Below are 12,297 nucleotides of genomic sequence, written 5' to 3' on the forward strand. Positions count from 1 at the left end.
ATATATATATATATATATATATATGTAAATTATAATTGTTATCCTTTTTCTTTTTTCTATCTTAGAAAATAGATTTATCTCAACCCACAAGTTATACTTTACTTGTTTTCCTGACTCTCTCTCACTGGGAGGTGAGGGAAGTGAGCAAGTGACCATGTGGTGTTTAACCTGCCAGGTTAAAACACAACTCTTGCCCAGCAATATTCTTCAAACTGAAGTCATAGTTGTTGTGTAAACAGGGAGCTCCGATTTCTTAAACGTTTGGCTTGCATGTCTCTTACCAGTAAAAAAAGCTATCTACAGGCATAGCTGGCAGGAAGGCACACCCTCTACCTGTTTCACAGGGGTCACTAACTGTCTGTTACATGACCACCCCTTCATGTCATTCCCAGCCATGCAGGTTTTCAGCTGCTGACTTAGAACCCTTCTCAGCCTGCACAGCCCTAGTACCAGGGTCCTCATCTTCCCATCTCCCAGGTAGGATCTGATTGATCTGCTCTCCCTGCTGTGGTTGTGGAGAGGTTTGTCTTCTCAGCTGAGAAGAAAGCTCAGCAATTATAAACAGCAATTTGCCTTTTCTGTTCTGCTCTGTTGTGTGCTATGCCTCGCTGACTCATACAGCTCCTTTTGGGAACTTCCTTCAGTTTTAATGCGGCACCATTTCATAATGTGCAATAAAGCAACAGTGAGGCTGATGTTTCAGTTTTGAACAGAGCAGATGTAGTGAGATCCTTGTTGCTGGAAGAATAAATAAGCTGAAAAATCCTCCGCACTTCAGTATGCAGTATTGATTGCTGTGCTGAGACCTAACGTCAGCTGAATGTCTTCCTTCCTCCTCACCTCCCACAAATACAAAATAACAGACCTTGTTTACTGGAATTCAGAAGGTTCTCTGTTTGTTTTTTGTGAGTGTTGCTCTGATAGTGCCCCCTACACTCTCATTTAATTTGCAATATCATTTGTGCTTTGAATTTCACATTTAAAAATAATTTTTAGGTAATTATGTTTCTTGCCTCCAAGACAAATCTGCTCCAATTTTATAATGAGAACTTCAGCATTACCTTATTATGAACAAGAATCTAGGCCATATACATTACATAAGGTTGCTATAGTAACACTTTCTCCAAGGGCAAAACCAACTATTGGTAGTTTCCACAGAAACCACTCCCCGCTGAGACAGGTGCCTCCGGGGAAGTGAAAGGAATATAAATGAGAGAGAAAGAGGCATGCACAGATGTTGTAAGACCTCTGCAGCATCCCTGCGTTGTTGTAAATTCGGCCGTACACTTCTGGGTTTATTTCTAGTTCCTAGATTTGGACTGTATGACTGGCACCTTCTCCTGGCACACAAACTCTGCTTGCCCCTCCTTTCCATTGAACTGGTTGTGCAGATGGAGGTATGGGAGTGCTCCATGTTGACACTGAAGTGACCACATCTGATAAGAAAGTCCAGAGCTCTAGGAACCGCTGTATGTGGGAGGATTTAAATGGTAAATGGAAATTTCCCCCTTTTGTTAACTCTGCTTTTCTGAAAGAAGTCAGCAAAAACAGGTATGGAAATAATTCCTTCAGAAGAGGAGTGATTCTTGACTAATTTGTCAGATAATGGTTTTCTTCTTTTGGGGTATGAGCACATGTGGCTTGGCAAAATGTATGATTAAAGATCAGGGTGCCTTGCAAAGAAATTAACGCCTATGATTTGTTAATTGATAAAAAGAGAGCCGTTTCTTTAATGTAGTGTGTGTCACTGAAGACAAGTACAGATTCATATTTCTGAAACTCTTTTGCACATGGTTTTTCTTTGCAAATAGCATTGATTGGTTTTGTTTTTTTCTGCAAGAGAAATAAAATGATGACATACATTTAAAGCTTAATGTGGCCTATGGATTAACATGCTGACTACTTCATCTTCATCCTGTCATCTCTCTGCTGCTTTATGGAGAAAGCAGGCTGACATGGTTATTAAATCTGGCGGCTATGTTGTATGTGCATGGGAAGCAAGCACAGCATATAGAAAATCAGTAGCTTTCAGATAACAGCCTTCCTTTCACTGCTGCGAGGCTTGAAAGACAGACTAAAAAGCTCTTTCTCCTTTTTGTAATCACCCATTGCTGGAACAGTGCACAAATATTACAAATACAGTGGCAAATGTAAGTATTCTTTGCCTGTGCGTTGCTTTCAGAGTGCTAATTGTGATTTCTACCTTGGTGTTCTGCTTGGAAAAGCAGAGGGACCAAAGCTGAAAACATCCTGGGAGTGAGTGTTTCTCTGCAGTATTGTTTCGGCTTTCAGTGGAGAGGCTGCTGAGAGAAAGGGATGTATGAAAGCTTTCCGAAACAAATAGCTTGCAGTTGTTTGTTGATTTTTGGGGACATCTGCTTGCCATTTTGTGAGGGGAGAAGCTAAGAAAATGCAGGAGGTACTTCTAGAGAGGCAGAAAACAATCTATGTTAGATAATAGCAGATACGCAGTGAGAAAGAAGCTTCAACATTAACAAGCTGCTGTGAACATGCAGGAGAGAACTCTGTCATGGTACTTTTCACCTCGAACCTTTAAAAATTCATACATGTAGAACTGGACTTATTAAAAATCTTAGCAGTGTTATTGTGGGAAGTGCAAACAAATAATCATCATAAGGGGCACAAATCTGACCTGCTAAGAACAATGAACATATTACGGTGAGTAGTGCATGTTTTTAACCCATTTTACTCTGTTTGCAGATGAAAAGAATGTTTATCTGATGTGTGGCATGGAGGCAGGACAGTAAGGTGGCTGGGAAATAATGGAGTTTTAGGTTTCTCGGTGTTGCAGTGATACCATAAAGAAGAGAATCAGCACTTGTTAGTGGGGTTTTTTGATCTTGTGCTAAGAAAGAAACAGCATCAAGTTTAACTTCCTTTCTTATTCAAAGCTTCTGTAGTACCGTTGTCCTATGGGGTTTATGAGTCGTGAATTCTTATGCTGTGAATTAAATCTGCTTATTGAAAACAATTATATGTATCAGATAATTGCATGAGAAATACAGGATATAGCTGGTTTGTTTGTGTTGCTATGTCATGCTTCTTGCTTTGTTTACATGATTTGTTATTAGGCATGCTGTAGGCTTTTTACAAGCCTTCTGAAAAACTCTAACAGTTAACAGGTGACAGCCATTAAGTAGCTACAGAGAGACTTGTTCTCCGTAAGGAAAGGTGTGAAGATATTCATAGTACTACTACTGTGTCTCTAATAGCAGGTTGTATGTTTGGTTCACCTTTTGTCTTAAAGCTACTTCTTAGTACTTCAGCTTCATTTTGAAGATGTATACATAGAAATGCTTTTCTTCATTGTCACAGCTGAAAAGAGGTTTTGGAACTTCTCTTCCTCTCCTCTCCCTTTTTCCTCATACACAGGAGAAAAAATATATATATGTATATAATATATCAGAAATTTGTAGTTTCCATGAAACTAAGCTGTGAAAATGGTCATTTCTGATGACAGCTGTGGAGCTAATCTTCTTGAGCCTGACTGACAGCTAGCCAGCTGCTGAGGCAAGCAGTGAGCTTTGAGGACAATGTCACTCACAAAAATGTCAAAATGTTAAAACGGCAGACGTCAAATGCCATGTGCATAGGAAAAGGGTTGTCAGCTGGAAGGCTTCAGCTGAAGGCAGTTAATCTACTTCTTGCCTGGATTAAACATTGAAAGCTGCTGCCTAAATCTATAAAGCACACAAGAGATAATACATATGTGTCCTGAATTATTTCAGAAGTTCTTCTGGGGAGATCTGGGGGTGGATAAACATTTTCAGAGCTGTATCATTGAAGATCTGCTCTGCAATATCCAGAAAGATGTCCAAAAAAAGCAGCCTATTTGCCTTTGCTTCTGCACTTTACATCCAATGCCAGTTTTCCTCCCAGATCGCTTATGCACAATATAAATTGATTTTGATCAAAACTAATCAGTGCTCATTGATGTGCAGCAGGATGGTGAAATTCTGATAGTGTGTGCAATGATTTTTAGGCATGTACACACTGAATATTAAACAATCTCCTTCAGTTGTTGGTGCTGCAGCCCGGAGGTGAAGCCTCATTTGTAATTACATGCACTGATGCTTTGTAGCTTACTTTGAAGGCACTGAAGTCTGACTGCTTGATGATGTCAGCTTCTCGCAGATACCTTTACCCTCTGCAAACAAAACAGAATTAGATCAGTGATGTTTATCACCAGCACTGTTGATTTTTCTCCCTGCCAAGTAATTCTGAGAGGTGTGAAACTGCCTCCTCCTTTACCTGGGCCGCCTGTAGCAAAGCAGTATGTGTGGCTGATCAGGAAACTAACCTGTTTATCTTTTGTTTGACCTCAGAGAGTAGGAAAGGGCATAAGTGGCTGTACCAGGCCAGCCTAGTCTGGGCAGTTTGCAACTGGCTACAGTTAAAAAAGATTCTCAGTATTCTCCAAGCGAAGCACAGGGTGCACTACAAGCACAGGTAACCCCAGCAAAGCAGTCAACAGCCAGACTTAATGGCACAAATCCATTGATTTTTTTTTTAATTTTTTTTTAATTTTTATTTTTTATTTTTTCCAGTATCACTTTATTTCTCCTTCACTTTCAAAACAGATTTTAGTCACTCCATGTTTTCTCTCTTGCTACAGGCAAACAACTTTTCTCCATCTGTGTTCTAATGCTCTTCACATCTACTCTTAGAGAAAATTCCCTCATCCGCTACCTGTTTAAAACTCTGAGCATCCCATTCCCTGACCACCTTCTTGTTTTGGAAAGTCTATCTCCATATTGGTCTTTTCTTTCCAGTCAGTATTCTGTGATCACTTCTTCTAATTCCCTACAAGAATTATGAAGCACATGAGGTAGGTAAGGACACATTCCCTTAAACATATTACAGTAATCAAACTTTCATCCTCTTATCTCCTTTTCCCCTTCTCTCTGTTATTCCCTCCTTCCTGTCTTCTAATTTCTGTCTGCTTTCACACAAACACATCTGTGATTTGGGACTTTTTTTTTTACCATATTAATTGAAATCAACTCCACTGACCAAAGCATTACAAATAGTTGCAGAGTACTGATGAAGATTCCCCTAAAAATCAGTAAGACGATATTTAATTGTTAACTTTGTCAGTTACCGGGTTAAGAAGATTCATGATAATCTCGTTTACTATGACAATAGTATTCATTATTAGGTTCAATGAAACATGTCTACCTGTGGTTACTTACATGTTCTAAATTTCAGTGTTAATTAGTGCAATGAAACAGCAGCACTGTGACACTTTGCAGAAAACCAGTAACTGATTTGTTGGGGATCATGAGCTGTGACACAGGCAGGTGAACAGTGGGCATTATAATATCAGGACATTTTCTTCATCTCTGTTCCTTACCCATCTTGCAAGTAGATTTCAGAAGTCATGCATCTGTTAACATCACTGTTTCTGCTACATTTTGTTTGGAAGTTACAGTGTGAGGTAGGCAGTGTTTTTGTATCTGTAAAGTAGGACTGACTCTGCCATCAGTCAGATATATCCTGTGCTTTATAATGCTGTATTCTAATATCCTATTCCATTCTAAAGATCTTTCATCTATTCAATTTGCGCAGTCTTTAGATTATCCTTCATAAGGCAATACTGTAGCATGTGAATGAGAGCTATTACTTAACTGAGCAATGTACCTCACATAACCAAGCAAAACTGAGTAATTATTCTCTCTGAACATTTGTATTTTGCAAACCACTATGACTTCTGGGGTTCCAGTTTTAGTATGAGGACATAAACCTAGCTGTATATGCAGGAATAATGCTAAAGTATCCCAGAGGATCAAGGTGCAGTTGAAAAGATAGAGCACCTTCAACTTCCAAGCTTTTTTCTTTCAGGTTGAAACTATGCTTTGCAAAATCTTCATCCGTATTGACACTGCCACTTGTATAACTATGACAACATACACAAAACTAGCAGTGGGCATTAGTAGTAACAGAATTTTTAATGTATGTTGACAGCAGCACAGCTGCCACTTCTATAAAGCAATCCCAAGAATCTAAATGAATAGAAGCTGCTGAACATGAAGTCTTATTGTACTCATTAAATGTCTTATTTTTCCTTCTATACAGGGAGCAATAAATAAAACCATTCTGAAAGATAATTTGCAACCATGCAATTAATCATAAATCTAGCTTGACCTGTTTGGATAAAGCAGTGTTTTATCATTCTGGTTAGCCAGTACTTTGAAAGGATTTTGCAGAACTCATTAGTTCAGGAATATTAAGGCAGGTGCCTCATTTATTTAAGAGAAGATGCCATAATTCCCAAATGGATAAGCTGGAAGTTCAAAGGCAAATGGACTTATCCCCAGGAGCTGTATGGTTTACTGTTAAGAAGGTTCTGAAATCCTATCCTACAATTCATGTGTTTCAAAGTATTCCTAAAAGAAATGATTTTGAAGATGGTAAATCGGAAGCAACCAAATCACTGCAGCTTGTTTGTCTTTTAGAAGGAAGATGAATCCTAATGTAAAGACTTCTGTACTTTTTAGCTGTTTTACTTACCTAGGGGAGTCATTCCAAAAAGATAAGCATTCTTTCTGTTCTGTGTTCCATTTATTTTTGTTTTTAAGAGCATGCTCAGAGTTAAAAGATTGACAACACTGGGAACTTTGTATTGTGCTTATAGTGAACACTGTAGCATGGACATCAGCGACCTTATAGAAATCAATAGTTACTGATGAGGAAAAGCATTATGCTCATGATAATTACCAGAAGACTTGTGATGGCTTGTTTTGATTCTACATGTGGGAAGATAATAATGGCAGCTAATTCCAGTTTCTAGAAACATTATTGTTTAACGTCAGTATACTCAAGAGAGTACCACCTTGCAAAGTGCTTGTTATTCTTGTATCTCAAGAATTATGAGTTTACATTCTTGGGCCAAATAAAGGGTTAAGGCAATGTTTTTAACAGAATAGTTCTGTCTTTAAAAGTTTTCTGAAGAGTTTTCTTTGCTTTATCACTGAAGATGCAAGGGCAGTCAGATGCAGAGAGGATCTCACCTGATTTGAAGTGCTGTGGAAAGCAGAGAGAAGAAAACTGTCTGATGCTTAGCCAGCAAGCTCTAGGAGAAATTAGCATGTGTGTTAAGTAGCCCTGATTTCTGGAACTGGGATCACCCTGTTACTTAGATCTTTCGGCATCAGAGGCCCCACAGTAACCTGATCCTATCTTCTGGAAAACCTTTTCCTTTGAGTGTACTCCCTCTCTATTTGTCTCTGAGGAAAGTTTGAGGATGGTCAGAGCAAGAGATAGCACGTCAGTGAAATGTTATTTGTGCTTCTGGTGAGCTATCCAAATAACCGTATTTACTAAGGAGAGCTCTAAAGAGCTCTTCAGCTGCTTGATTTAATCGGGTATGGAAACTGAAAGTAGGTGCATGGCTGCCTGTCACACTATAATTCCCCAGGTCAGTGAATTGTTGTCTCTTTAGTGAACCATCTGTGTGTGGGTGCATGTACAAAGAAGTCCCTAGTAGTTTGTTTATCTCCTGAATCAGAGCAGTTGCTCAAATAGACCAACTTTCATGAGGGAAGATTTGACAAAGAGTGCAGCTGGGATGTGGTTGGTTCAAAAAACTCTATCCATCATTTAACAAAAGGCACAATGAATAGCTTAATTGTTACTGTTAATGACTGTTAACGACTTTATTTGGAAAAGACAAAGTATGAGCCAACTCAGAGAAATACAGTGACAGAAGAGTATCTTTATCCACATTTTGTCCACCAGGAGGTCCAGAGCTGCCAAACGTTATTCTAATCAGGGAAAGGAACGTTAAGGAAATAGTGTTAGTACAATATGCCAAATAAATAAATATAGTATTTTTTGTTGGGGCAGTTAGGCAGGGAAATAAGCAAAGACACTGCTTTTTGAGAGAACCACCCACAGGAATACTTATCCTCAAACCGAAGTGCTTCTTTTCTTCAGTGTTTTGCAGGTTTAGTCTGGCCTCTTCTATTGAAGTGGATTCAGTGAGCACTGTTTAGTTTCTTCCCCTTCTGCAAGGCTTACCCTGAAGGCCATTTCTGGTGCAACCTTGTATATAAATTTCAATGCAGTTCTCTAGAGGATTTTATAGAGTACCAGTGTTTTTATTTTTGGATCTAGGTAATATTGCCGCACTACAGATTTTGTTCCTTGCATGCATACAGACTGCAGTGTGCAAGCTATAATCTAATCCATGTCGCAGACAGAGACAACACAAAAGCCTTGGCAGGGCACTGGTCTGCAATCAGCTGTAATTGTTCTAAGAGAAATCAGGTAGTCCATGCCGAAGGAATGCAGTAGAACATTCATTATTTATAGAGGAATAAGGCAACCAAAGGTAGAAAGAGGTACTTCATAATTATGTTTTTATAATGGAGGGTGAAAAAAAAAAAAAAAAAGGAAACAGAACTACAAGCAGATTGAGGTGAAAGTGATTTCATATTACTATAAAATCATCATAATGATGCTGGATCTATACTAAATAGACTTTAGTTTTTTTTCCCATCTTGTATATCTTCTGAAAACCATTTCTTAGATAGCACCGGTATTGTTTGTCCATAAATGTTTTTCTTTTAGATGCTAAAGATACAATGCACAATATCCCTGTATGGAAAATTGGTAATCACAGCCTGAACCTCAGATTAATCAGCTGAGGCAAGTATTGGGTCTGCTGTGGGAGCACAGGTTAGAGCAATTTAGCTGTGCTCCAGGAAGGGGTGGAGCTTGACTCCACCTCCTCTAGACCTCATTTAAGGGCTGACCACCACTAAGGCAGCATCTCTTGGAGATCAGTCCCTGATGGAGATTACCTCAGCATTTCTCAGTATAGGCATCCATATTGGTGAGTTTTTCCTCATAAATAAGCTTTTGAATATCTGTCTCCATCTTTGTTATCATCTTTGTATCATTCCACCTTACAATCCCCAACTACTTTGCTGGTCAGCCAATATTTCAAAACATTCTATGTTCCTTCCCCAAATAACATTAGCAAGAAATCTGTGTAGCTATATTTCTTTGCAAATAAAAAGCTACTAAGTTGATTTTTATAATCCTACTGAATGAAATATTAATCATCGTGTTTAATTCTCGGTTGTGTTCTTTGTACTCCCGTAATAATTACAAGTATGCTCCTATTTGGATTTTTTCCCCCTAACTTACAGTTGCTCTATCTAGATTTGTTCTCATACAAACATTTTCTTATGTTTTAAATGCTTGCAAAACTCTAACAAAATATGTATTTCTGGAGCACTATATCATTTCATGGATTCCTCTTCTTGTGAAATCAGTGAGATTGTATGAAATGGAACTATGTTCCTTTGGTATGTATTATTTCAGTGGTTTTGGTTGAATTTTTTCAACCCTATAGGAATTATTTATAGTATTGGTGTTTTCGTTCTGCAGTTATCCATTTGTCTCTAGGCTTTTTGTTATTCCTGTCTTTAATAAGACCCTCTGTATACTCAGTCTGCTAATATTGTTTGTTATCCTTTTCACCATGGTTTTTACATTTGTGATTGACAGAACTCTCTTGGAGTATTTTGATTTCCACTTTTTTTTTTTTTATTAGGCTGCAGTATTATTCTACAATATAATTAAATCCAGACATGGGGGCAGTTTGGTCATAACCGCATGGCAACTTTAGCCATACACTACTTAGATCAGGGACTTTTTTGTTTTAATTGAACTCTCCCACCTGGCTGTAGTGTATCATGTCTCCTGATATTAAGCTCTTCCCCGTTCCTGCTGTTCAGACCCCTATAACAGAGCTTTGCTTGCAAACTAGTATGGTTCTGTTTTCATAAGGAACAGGGTGATCCCAAGGAATCTGACTTGAAAACACCTGGAAGTTATCAAAAATTCCCTCTTATGGACCATTTATACGAATATGCTGTTGTATTTGCTTGCAGTCTTTGGTAAGCATAAACTGCCACCTTTTAAAGCTATCTTTAAAAGCATTTGTTCATTCATATGGATGATTCTGACTTTTGTTGTGCCTCTGCAGTTCCATGTCAAGTATTTAATTAAAGTGTTTCCGTATGCTAAGTAACTTGCACGTTCTCTGGGCTTGCTAGGTAGAAAAACAATGCAGACCTAAATGGGGTGTCGCATTTTCCCCCTCACCCTAATTCAGCACTTAAATAGCTTGCATAAAACGGACGGATAGTGTCATTCAAGGAGAGGTAAAATGCTGATTTACTGAGAGTGGGAAGGATGAGGAGGTCAGGTCTCACCTACATTGTGAGGTGCAGACCACTCTGGCTATTATTCAGAGCGTGTGTGTATGTGTCCGCGTGTGCGAGGGGAGCTGATTCCTTTTAGTTCCTGGCTAAATCCTGACTGACCTCACTGATGCGAGAGTGAAATCAGCAGGAGTTCTCATACGCTTGAAAGGAAGGCGCATAGTAAAGTGCTTTCTTTGAAACAAAGTCACTGTATTGCTAATTGAGCACTTTCCCTGTGATAGGCAAGTACCTTCTTTGAGCATTCTTTGGTCTTTTTTGCCAAGGTTTGGTCCTGTGCCAAACAAGTGAGTGGGATATTTACGACTAAGTTCACAATGTATAGGGAGACACTGCTATCTTGAAAGGAGTCTTCTGGTTTTTCGTATCTGTTTGTTGTTTACCAGCAAGACCTTCACAGTGTGCTTCTGAATATTTTCTCTGAGTTTCCCTGCATAGCAGGGACATCTCTACCCAGAAAAGAGTGAGAAAAAATTTCACATTACAAAGGTCATACCTAGTAAGGGAGATGGCATATTTTCCTATATCGCTTTCTCTGTTCCAAATACACTGCTTAAAATGTTTATCCTGTTATCTGGAAAAATATTCCTTGGAGATAACTTTTCTTGTGTCATTTTAAATTAGGGTGGATATATGTATGTGTCGCTGGCGTCTGTGTCTCCTTTTGGAAGTACCTGACACTCCAAATGTAGGTCTGATCCAAAGGCAAAACATTTGTCCTTATGGAGTATATTTGTGAACTCTAAAACTAATCATAGCTAAGGGCTGTTCCAGCAGCATTTGAAAAACCCTGCTATAAGTAGATGTATCATGTTGTGTCTAGATTCATTCAGGGAATTTAATAGAGAAATGGCTGTAGTGTAGTACAGCGCAGTTCAAAGGAGCTCACAGCCACCAGGAGAGGTTCGTTTAGGGTAGCATGGTCTCCAGCACAGGCTAATTTACTTTGCAAGTATAATGTCATCAATAGCAGGCAGCTATTTTAGAGCTAGTTTTGGTATTTCTTGCTACTCTAGTCACAGTGCAGTCTAGACATGCCTTGAGGCTAAAAAACTCTGATTAGCAGACTACAGGTGAGACGGGAAACTGAGGACCGTACACTGCAAGTAGGTTAGAGCACATCTAAATGGCAAATGGAAGGCCCACACGAAGAGTAGTTTATATTCAAAATGCCTTTTCTGAGCTCTGTGAACCACCTTTTGAACTCACTGAAAATAGGGAGAGAACTTTTATAAGAGGGAGTGTAAGCCTGCAGATTTACTGTGCTCTATAACCCCAAAGTAAATCATTATCCCCAGTGCATGTATTTTTGGAGGCACCTCTCCTTTTATTGGTGTATGTGTGTGAAGTTTGGAATGAGTGACCTTAGAGGTATCAGAAAAGTAGAAACAAAACTTGTAGGATAAACTGCAGCAATTGAACTGGATGGAGAAAAAAATCCTGGCTTACCCTCCCATTTTTTTTCTCTGCACCTTGACGATGCCCAACAGTATTTAATTGGCACTCCAGTCAAAGTCCACATTGAAAGCGTTCAATTTTCCAGCCAACTCCTTTTGGAAATAAAATCTTGCTATAGTAGTTGCCTGTGTTTATCAGCTCTACAAAGGTGACTTTCCTAAATCAATACTGGAAGCAACAACAGTTCATATGTCCGAAACACTTCAATGAGAATTTCAAAGCACTGTAAATGTATCCACAAAGTAGTTCCATGAAGTAGGTAAGACATATACACCCTTTACACAGGGGTATAAAAGTTACATCACTAGTCCACGCCTAGCTAGGGCACCACCACCACCACTAATAGTCAAATAGAATAGAAATTACCTGGCAGCTGTTGTACATCTACTATATTACCTTGTTTCTCTCCAGGCATCTTCTACTGCTATTGTATTTTTTTAGCATTATAATTTTATAGTAGTTTGCTTCATTTTTGCTATTGTAATGGAGATAAGCAAGTCTCTGTGTTCAACACACCATTGTTTCCACTATTAAGTTCCAGACGGTTATCTCTAATTTGATCTGATCCTTGGTGTGGTGTTAC

At 38.8% G+C, this 12,297-nt stretch overlaps 1 protein-coding gene across 5 annotated transcripts in view; it reads left to right on the top strand.

The window, feature by feature from the left end:
• The first annotated feature begins 1,211 nt into the window (after positions 1–1,211).
• TRIM2 (tripartite motif containing 2) overlaps positions 1,212–12,297 on the top strand; it is an 82,699-nt gene continuing 71,613 nt past the window's right edge. The window contains exon 1 of one of the 5 annotated variants that reach the window (XM_032444157.1): positions 1,212–1,551. The gene's annotated coding sequence lies outside the window, so the exon portion shown is untranslated. Of the gene's footprint in view, positions 1,552–2,039; positions 2,151–2,287; positions 2,680–12,297 lie in introns of those variants that run through there. The other 4 variants (XM_032444160.1, XM_032444167.1, XM_032444164.1 and 1 more) reach the window with 4 other exon arrangements.

Source organism: Coturnix japonica, chromosome 4 (assembly GCF_001577835.2).
Source record: "Coturnix japonica isolate 7356 chromosome 4, Coturnix japonica 2.1, whole genome shotgun sequence".
NCBI lineage: Eukaryota > Metazoa > Chordata > Aves > Galliformes > Phasianidae > Coturnix > Coturnix japonica.